A 7,803-nucleotide genomic window follows, 5' to 3' on the forward strand; every position below is an offset into this window, starting at 1 on the left:
GTGCATCTGCCAGACCATCGAGTTTTGAGCCCTCTCAATAATTTACTGATAGTTCAAAGATTGAACAATAACGTGATGACAAATTATTGATCAAAATCACAGAAAAATTACTTATCTGTTTTGAAGCTTGTAGACTGTCCCTTAAAATAACTGACTGGGTGGTATTAACATCCAGTTTTCAGATACACATTTGTATATGATCTACACCCTTTCGAAGCCTGCCTGCTTGGTCGCCAGCCCGCGCACTCGAGATGGGGTCCGCTGGGCATTACATAACCCAATGGTCATCAAGCGTGGTTTGTACCCGGTGCTCTACACATTTTTGGCCCTCTCTGTGATTCACTAACAATTCAATAATTAAACAACAACTCGAGAACAAATTATCAGTCAATTACACAGAAATATCACTTTGTCCTCACAAAGATAAGTGATTTTGTGTGTGTGTGTGTGTGTGTGTGTGTGCATCTGCCAGACCATCGAGTTTTGAGCCCTCTCAATAATTTACTAATAGTTCAAAGATTGAACAATAACGTGATGACTAATTATTGATCAAATCACAGAAAAATTACTTATCTGTTTTGAAGCTTGTAGACTGTCCCTTAAAATAACTGACTGGGTGGTATTAACATCCAGTTTTCAGATACACATTTGTATATGATCTACGCCCTTTCGAAGCCTGCCTGCTTGCTCGCCAGCCCACGCACTCGAGATGGGGTCCGCTGGGCATTACATAACCCAATGGTCATCAAGCGTGGTTTGTACCCGCTGCTCTACACATTTTTGGCGCTCTCTGTGATTAACTAACAATTCAATAATTAAACAACAACGCGAGAACAAGTTATCAGTCAATTACACAGAAATATCACTTTGTCCTCACAAAGATAAGTGATTTTGTGTGTGTGTGTGTGTGTGTGTGTGTGTGTGTGTGTCTGTGTGTGTGTGTGCATCTGCGAGACCATCGAGTTTTGAGCCCTCTCAATAATTCACTATTAGTTCAAAGATTGAACAATAACGTGATGACAAATTATTGATCAAAATCACAGAAAAATTACTTATCTGTTTTGAAGCTTGTAGACTGTCCCTTAAAATAACTGACTGGGTGGTATTAACATCCAGTTTTCAGATACACATTTGTATATGATCTACACCCTTTCGAAGCCTGCCTGCTTGCTCGCCAGCCCGCGCACTCGAGATGGGGTCCGCTGGGCATTACATAACCCAATGGTCATCAAGCGTGGTTTGTACCCGGTGCTCTACACATTTTTGGCCCTCTCTGTGATTCACTAACAATTCAATAATTAAACAACAACGCGAGAACAAATTATCAGTCAATTACACAGAAATATCACTTTGTCCTCACAAAGATAAGTGATTTTGTGTGTGTGTGTGTGTGTGTGTGTGTCTGTCTGTGTGTGTGTGTGCATCTGCCAGACCATCGAGTTTTGAGCCCTCTCAATAATTTACTGATAGTTCAAAGATTGAACAATAACGTGATGACAAATTATTGATCAAAATCACAGAAAAATTACTTATCTGTTTTGAAGCTTGTAGACTGTCCCTTAAAATAACTGACTGGGTGGTATTAACATCCAGTTTTCAGATACACATTTGTATATGATCTACACCCTTTCGAAGCCTGCCTGCTTGGTCGCCAGCCCGCGCACTCGAGATGGGGTCCGCTGGGCATTACATAACCCAATGGTCATCAAGCGTGGTTTGTACCCGGTGCTCTACACATTTTTGGCCCTCTCTGTGATTCACTGACAATTCAATAATTAAACAGCAACGCGAGAACAAATTATCAGTCAATTACACAGAAATATCACTTTGTCCTCACAAAGATAAGTGATTTTGTGTGTGTGTGTGTGTGTGTGTGTGTGTGTGCATCTTCCAGACCATCGAGTTTTGAGCCCTCTCAATAATTTACTAATAGTTCAAAGATTGAACAATAACGTGATGACAAATTATTGATCAAAATCACAGAAAAATTACTTATCTGTTTTGAAGCTTGTAGACTGTCCCTTAAAATAACTGACTGGGTGGTATTAACATGCAGTTTTCAGATACACATTTGTATATGATCTACACCCTTTCGAAGCCTGCCTACTTGCTCGCCAGCCCACGCACTCGAGATGGGGTCCGCTGGGCATTACATAACCCAATGGTCATCAAGTGTGGTTTGTACCCGATGCTCTACACATTTGTGGCCCTCTCTGTGATTCACTAACAATTCAATAATTAAACAACAACGCGAGAACAAATTATCAGTCAATTACACAGAAATATCACTTTCTCCTCACAAAGATAAGTGATTTTTTTTTTTGTGTCTGTGTGTGTGTGTGTGTGTGTGTGTGTGTGTGTGTGTGTGTATGTGCATCTGCCAGACCATCGAGTTTTGAGCCCTCTCAATAATTTACTAATAGTTCAAAGATTGAACAATAACGTGATGACAAATTATTGATCAAAATCACAGAAAAATTACTTATCTGTTTTGAAGCTTGTAGACTGTCCCTTAAAATAACTGACTGGGTGGTATTAACATCCAGTTTTCAGATACACATTTGTATATGATCTACACCCTTTCGAAGCCTGCCTGCTTGCTCGCCAGCCCGCGCACTCGAGATGGGGTCCGCTGGGCATTACATAACCCAATGGTCATCAAGCGTGGTTTGTACCCAGTGCTCTACACATTTTTGGCCCTCTCTGTGATTCACAAACAATTCAATAATTAAACAACAACTCGAGAACAAATTATCAGTCAATTACACAGAAATATCACTTTGTCCTCACAAAAATAAGTGATTTTGTGTGTGTGTGTGTGTGTGTGTGTGTGTGTGTGTGTATGTGTGTGTGTGTGCATCTGCCAGACCATCGAGTTTTGAGCCCTCTCAATAATTTACTAATAGTTCAAAGATTGACAATAACGTGATGACAAATTATTGATCAAAATCACAGAAAAATTACTTATCTGTTTTGAAGCTTGTAGACTGTCCCTTAAAATAACTGACTGGGTGGTATTAACATCCAGTTTTCAGATACACATTTGTATATGATCTACACCCTTTCGAAGCCTGCCTACTTGCTCGCCAGCCCGCGCACTCGAGATGGGGTCCGCTGGGCGTTACATAACCCAATGGTCATCAAGCGTGGTTTGTACCCGGTGCTCTACACATTTTTGGCCCTCTCTGTGATTCACTAACAATTCAATAATTAAACAACAACGCGAGAACAAATTATCAGTCAATTACACAGAAATATCACTTTGTCCTCACAAAGATAAGTGATTTTTGTGTGTGTGTGTGTGTGTGTGTGTGTGTGTGTGTGTGTGTGTGCATCTGCCAGACCATCGAGTTTGAGCCCTCTCAATAATTTACTAATAGTTCAAAGATTGACCAATAACGTGATGACAAATTATTGATCAAAATCACAGAAAATTACTTATCTGTTTTGAAGCTTGTAGACTGTCCCTTAAAATAACTGACTGGGTGGTATTAACATCCAGTTTTCAGATACACATTTGTATATGATCTACACCCTTTCGAAGCCTGCCTGCTGCTCGCCAGCCCGCGCACTCGAGATGGGTCCGCTGGGCATTACATAACCCAATGGTCATCAAGCGTGGTTTGTACCCGGTGCTCTACACATTTTTGGCCCTCTCTGTGATTCACTAACAATTCAATAATTTAAACAACAACGCGAGAACAAATTATCAGTCAATTACACAGAAATATCACTTTGTCCTCACAAAGATAAGTGATTTTGTGTGTGTGTGTGTGTGTGTGTGTGTGTGTGTGTGTGTGCATCTGCCAGACCATCAAGTTTTGAGCCCTCTCAATAATTACTAATAGTTCAGAGATTGAACAATAACGCGATGACAAATTATTGATCAAAATCACAGAAAAATTTCTTATCTGTTTTCAAGCTTGTAGACTGTCCCTTAAAATAACTGACTGGGTTGGTATTAACATCCAGTTTTCAGATACACATTTGTATATGATCTACACCTTTCGAAGCCTGCCTGCTTGCTCGCCAGCCCGCGCACTCGAGATGGGGTCCGCTGGGCTTACATTAACCCAATGGTCATCAAGCGTGGTTTGTACCCGTGCTCTACACATTTTGGCCCTCTCTGTGATTCACTAACAATTCAATAATTAAACAACAACTCGAGAACAATTACAGTCAATTACACAGAAATATCACCTTTGTCCTCACAAAGATAAGTGATTTTGTGTGTGTGTGTGTGTGTGTGTGTGTGCATCTGCCAGACCATCGAAGTTTTGAGCCCTCTCAATAATTTACTAATAGTTCAAAGATTGAACAATAACGTGATGACTAATTATTGATCAAAATCACAGAAAATTACTTATCTGTTTTGAAGCTTGTAGACTGTCCCCTTAAATAACTGACTGGGTGGTATTAACATCCAGTTTTCAGATACACATTTGTATATGATCTACGCCCTTTCGAAGCTGCCTGCTTGCTCGCCAGCCCACGCACTCGAGATGGGGTCCGCTGGGCATTACATAACCCAATGGTCATCAAGCGTGGTTTGTACCCGCTGCTCTACACATTTTTTGGCGCTCTCTGTGATTAACTAACAATTCAATAATTAAACAACAACGCGAGAACAAGTTATCAGTCCAATTACACAGAAATATCACTTTGTCCTCACAAAGATAAGTGATTTTGTGTGTGTGTGTGTGGTGTGTGTGTGTGTGTGTGTGTCTGTGTGTGTGTGTGCATCTGCGAGACCATCGAGTTTTGAGCCCTCTCAATAATTCACTATAGTTCAAAGATTGAACAATAACGTGATGACAAATTATTGATCAAAATCACAGAAAAAATTACTTATCTGTTTTTGAAGCTTGTAGACTGTCCCTTAAAATAACTGACTGGGTGGTATTAACATCCAGTTTTCAGATACACATTTGTATATGATCTACACCCTTTCGAAGCCTGCCTGCTTGCTCGCCAGCCCGCGCACTCGAGATGGGGTCCGCTGGGCATTACATAACCCAATGGTCATCAAGCGTGGTTTGTACCCGGTGCTCTACACATTTTTGGCCCTCTCTGTGATTCACTAACAATTTCAATAATTAAACAACAACGCGAGAACAAATTATCAGTCAATTACACAGAAATATCACTTTTCCTCACAAAGATAAGTGATTTTGTGTGTGTGTGTGTGGGTGTGTGTCTGTCTGTGTGTGTGTGTGCATCTGCCAGACCATCGAGTTTGAGCCCTCTCAATAATTTACTGATAGTTCAAAGATTGAACAATAACGTGATGACAAATTATTGATCAAAATCACAGAAAAAATTACTTATCTGTTTTGAAGCTTGTAGACTGTCCCTTAAAATAACTGGACTGGGTGGTATTAACATCCAGTTTTCAGATACACATTTGTATATGATCTACACCCTTTCGAAGCCTGCCTGCTTGGTCGCCAGCCGCGCACTCGAGATGGGGTCCGCTGGGCATTACATAACCCAATGGCATCAAGCGTGGTTTGTACCCGGTGCTCTACCACATTTTTGGCCCTCTCTGTGATTCACTGAACAATTCAATAATTAAACAGCAACGCGAGAACAAATTATCAGTCAATTACACAGAAATATCACTTTGTCCTCACAAAGATAAGTGATTTTGTGGTGGTGTGTGTGTGTGTGTGTGTGTGTGTGCATCTTCCAGACATCGAGTTTGAAGCCCTCTCAATAATTTACTAATAGTTCAAAGATTTGAACAATAACGTGATGACAAATTATTGATCAAAATCACAGAAAAATTACTTATCTGTTTTGAAGCTTGTAGACTGTCCCTTAAAATAACTGACTGGGTGGTATTAACATGCAGTTTTCAGATACACATTTTGTATATGATCTACACCCTTTCGAAGCCTGCCTACTTGCTCGCCAGCCCAGCGCACTCGAGATGGGGTCCGCTGGCATTACATAACACCCAATGGTCATCAAGTGTGGTTTGTACCCGATGCTCTTCACATTTGTGGCCCTCTCAGTGATTCACTACAATTCAATAAATAAACAACAACGCGAGAACAAATTATCAGTCAATTACACAGAAATATCACTTTCTCCTCACAAAGATAAGTGATTTTTTTTTTGTTGTCTGTGTGTGTGTGTGTGTGTGTGTGTGTGTGTGTGTGTGTGATGTGCATCTGCCAGCGACCATCGAGTTTTGAGCCCTCTCAATAATTTACTAATAGTTCAAAGATTGAACAATAACGTGAAGACAAATTATTGATCAAAATCACAGAAAAATTACTTATCTGTTTTGAAGCTTGTAGACTGTCCCTTAAAATAACTGACTGGGTGGTATTACTTCAGTTTTCAGATACATATTTGTATATGATCTACACCCTTTCGAAGCCTGCCTGCTTGCGCGCCAGCCCGTGCACTCGAGATGGGGTCCGCTGGGCATTACATAACCATGGTCCATCAAGCGTGGTTTTGTACCCGGTGCTCTACACATTTTTGGCCCTCTCTGTGATTCACTAACAATTCAATAATTAAACAACAACAAACGCGAGAACAAATTATCAGGCAATTACACAGAAATACCACTTTGTCCTCACAAAGATAAGTGATTTTGTGTGTGTGTGTTGTGTTGTGTGTGTGTGTGTGCATCTGCCAGAGACCATCGAGTTTTCAGCCCTCTCAATAATTTACTAATACTTCAAAGATTGAACAATAACGTGATGAACAAATTATTGATCAAAATCACAGAAAAATTACTTATCTGTTTTGAAGCTTGTAGACTGTCCCTTAAAATAACTGACTGGGTGGTATTACATCCAGTTTTTCAGATACACATTTGTATATGATCTACACCCTTTCGAAGCCTGCCTGCTTGCTCGCCAGCCCGCGCACATCGAGATGGGGTCCGCTGGGCATTACATAACCCAATGGTCATCAAGCGTGGGTTTGTACCACGGTGCTCTACACATTTTTGGCCCTCTCTGTGATTCACTAACAATTCAATAATTAAACAACAACGCGAGAACAAATTATCAGTCAATTACACAGAAATATCACTTTGTCCTCACAAAGATAAGTGATTTTGTGTGTGTGTGTGTGTGTGTGTGTGTGTGTGTGTGTGTGTGTGTGTGTCTGTGTGTGTGTGTGAATCTGCCACACCATCGAGTTTTGAGCCCTCTCAATAATTTACTATTAGTTCAAAGATTGAACAATAACTAATAAAATGACAATTATTGATCAAAATCACAGAAAAATTACTTATCTGTTTTGAAGCTTGTAGACTGTCCCTTAAAATAACTGACTGGGTGGTATTAACATCCAGTTTTCAGATACACATTTGTATATGATCTACACCCTTTCGAACCTGCCTGCTTGCTCGCCAGCCCGCGCACTCGAGATGGGGTCCGCTGGGCATTACATAACCCAATGGTCATCAAGCGTGGTTTGTACCCGTGCTCTACACATTTTTGGCCCTCTCTGTGATTCACTAACATTTCAATAATTAAACAACAACGCGAGAACAAATTATCAGTCAATTACCACAGAAATATCACTTTGTCCTCACAAAGATAAGTGATTTTTGTGTGTGTGTGTGTGTGTGTGTGTGTGTGTGTGTGCCATCTGCCAGACCATCGAGTTTTGAGCCCTCTCAATAATTTACTAATAGTTCAAAGATTGAACAATAACGTGATGACAAATTATTGATCAAAATCACAGAAAAATTACTTATCTGTTTTGAAGCTTGTAGACTGTCCCTTAAAATAACTGACTGGGTGGTATTAACATCCAGTTTTCAGATACACATTT

This window comes from Babylonia areolata, chromosome 3 (assembly GCF_041734735.1).
Source record: "Babylonia areolata isolate BAREFJ2019XMU chromosome 3, ASM4173473v1, whole genome shotgun sequence".
In the NCBI taxonomy this organism is placed as follows: domain Eukaryota; kingdom Metazoa; phylum Mollusca; class Gastropoda; order Neogastropoda; family Buccinidae; genus Babylonia; species Babylonia areolata.